Source organism: Triticum dicoccoides, chromosome 2A (genome assembly GCF_002162155.2).
Source record: "Triticum dicoccoides isolate Atlit2015 ecotype Zavitan chromosome 2A, WEW_v2.0, whole genome shotgun sequence".
In the NCBI taxonomy this organism is placed as follows: Eukaryota; Viridiplantae; Streptophyta; class Magnoliopsida; order Poales; family Poaceae; genus Triticum; species Triticum dicoccoides.
In genome coordinates, this window is record NC_041382.1 from 346,346,753 (window position 1) to 346,349,966 (window position 3,214).

A 3,214-nucleotide genomic window follows, 5' to 3' on the forward strand; every position below is an offset into this window, starting at 1 on the left:
TTCAGTCGGCGGGCCAGAGAGGCATATCTCACCAAGATGGATCATAAAACGGACCAAGAATAATCCACCTTGGTCGTACAACCTCTCTCTTGTTGTTGGTCAAAGTGATGTTCGTCCATGCGACCCCAGAGATGGGCTAGCTCGCCAATAATCATGCAAGTAGCTAGTCCCCGAAGACAACCACTGCATGCATGCATGTGGCCGAAACATATCTATGGAGAGGTGTGTTTTTGAGTAACAATGGAACAACTTTGATGTGGCACCTTGATTTTGAACTAGAAAACCCCACACTGAGTGAGGGTTAGGTTGTTGATGCATATGTATGTTACACCACACTTCAAGCCAACGACGGGGATTCATGCATGCACACATGCATAGTATATGCGCTCAAACTTAAGGTCTAAATCTCACCATGACCTATACTACGATAACACCAACAAAATGAAGAATCCGCCATGGTAACCTATCTTGTTGTTGGTCAAGGTGATCATGGATGTCCACGCGAGCCCACTAATATATAGGCTTGTCGCCGATAACCATGCGAGGGAGTGTACCATTCAAAGGAAACCACTACATGCATATGTATGGAGGTGTTGCGGCATGCATGTTTGAATACACAACATTGATGTGGTGCATGCGTCAAAAATCGTACACTAGCTCCCCACACAGATCAAGATTTGTTAATGATGTGTTGTTGTACTAGCCACTTAGACTCGATGGGAGGGATTCATGCGTACACATGCATGTGTGTGTGCTCAAACTTCATGCATGTCATCCCAGAGCAAAAATAATAATACCCTCCTAAGTCAAATTAATCTCTCTTGTTGTCAGGAAAAAAGTAGTGATGGACCAAGCGGGCCCACATATGGAAAGCATCGGTATCGCTGATAACCGGTTAATTGGGTGTGAGAGGACAACTAGCACCACTTTGCATGTGGGCTAAACATATTATGTTGAATACCCAAAATGCATAGCTTTGATGTGCCACATGCCTCAAAAATTGTAAACCATGCACCCACACAGAGCGAGGTTCATCAAGTGTACTACATATGATGGTCCCCTTCCCCCCTCTTCACCGCATACTATATGCTCCTGCCGTAATATATTTACAACCCAAAAGAACCCTCATCGATGGTGAAACTAACTAACCTCTCCCGATGTAGGTCGAAGTGATGCATGCATGCATCGACGATGGCTTCGTGGGCCCATAGATGGAAGTGTCACACGTGAGTGTCCTAGCTAGGATATGAATGTGGCCCAAAAAGGTGTTCTGTGATGTTTGAATAGCCCATTTCACAATTTTGATGTCGCACGTGCCTCAGAAACCAAAAAGTCCCGACACTGAGTGAGGTGTACTTGTTCACAAACGCGTACGTATAATATATATGCTAGTCCCCTCCCACCTCTTTGATGCGTACTATATACCATCATAACACATACAAAAAAGATTCTACCTTGCTTGTCAAATTAACCTCACTGCCGGCTGTTCGTCAAAGTGATGGACGACGACCTTGCGGGGCCCACAAAAAGCGTCACACGCGAGTATCGAGTGTCGTGTAGGACAACCATAGACTGCATGTGGCCAAAACATTTATGTATGAAATGGTTGTGTAATGTTTTAAATAACGATTTCACAACTCTGATGTGCCACCGGCCTGCCTAACAAAACGGACAACCCACACAGTGGCTCACAACTCGTAGTGTACTGCGAGCCACCCGCCACCCCAGAAGCACACACCCACACACACACACCGCGAATCCACCGCAACTACGATGCATTTTAAATTAATTATCCCGCGGTGAACATATATGTTACCAAAGGAGGGATGTTTTAATTTCAAAAAAATCACAAAGATCATTAAGACGTTTTATTACATTGATTGATTTTCTACGGGTTTAATGTGCAAAAATCAAATTTGAGCTACATGCACACGTGACAGTGCACCTAAATGGATTGCAAAAACACATGTGTCTCACTGGGTGCATGCTTACTCCCTGTGCAAAAAAATTCAAACATTGATAATCTTGATTTTTAAATTCTAGTACAACCAAAACTTATTTGAATTTCATGAAACTTATCATGTTCTCATATGGACACCAATACAGAGTGGCATTGTACTTTTTTGGGTCAAATTTGAGACCAATTTTGATGTAATCTTTATCTAATTACAGACGGGAGATTATTAATAATTGGGAATCAATATCCCAAACGGATTATTTATTTGAACCGTGAGCGTTAGACCAACAATGGATACATGCCATGCTTCGGTTAAGCAATAAAGCGGCAGCATTAATCATCCAAATAGAAAAATAGTATATGTGCCGCCGCGCAACCCATGTGTCGTCCGAGCAGGCGTGAGTTGACGGGACGCGTCCGTCGTGCAGGTAGACGGGGAGGCGTGCGTGCAAGTGTGTGAATTGACGGAGGCGTTCTCGCTGCGTAGTGTCATCGAGAGGCATGCGAGTAGCTGTGTGAAACTTTGGTAGGCATGCCAGCAGTCCGGTGTGCAGGCTAACCGGGAGGCGTCCATCGGTTTGACCGCCGCCCGCTTCTCTCCCACAACTCCCACTACTCCATATTAATGGTGCGCCCAAGCGGCCACACCCTCCATCCTCGCTACACACACACAATCGTCTCTCTCCGCTTGCATCCTCGACGTCGCTCTCAGTCCCCAAAGCCGTCAGTGTATGAGGATGCCGCCGAAGCGCCCCATCGGAGGGAGTGGCGACGCCGGGGCTGGTAAAGCACCGGAGCACGGCGTGGTGATGGATACGGAGGTTGTCGTCACCGCTGGCGAGTTATTGCTGCACCCTGACATCGTCGACGGTGTCGAGCTTCCACAGCCAGAGGCAGAGTTCCACACCGACTCCGACGACCACCCCGGCGATGACTCTGACGACCACTCTGGCGACGACTCTGACGACCACTTCGGCGACGACTCCGACGACAACAGACAGGTGGTTAGTCATCTATGCCCATTTATTTGTCAAATAGATCATAGGGTTTCTCTGGTTACTCCTGCCTCTGTGGTGGGCTCAACAGTTGGAACTTCTTCATCTTCAGGAACCTCTGTGAAAACATACTCGTGAATCACTAGGCGACGCTCTTGGTTGGTGGAGGCTGGCCCAGCAATAGAGATGGGCTCAACCACAAGGGGCTCAGAGGCCGCAGCATGCTCTTTCTTTGAAGACTTTGTGTTCAGCTTCTTCTTGG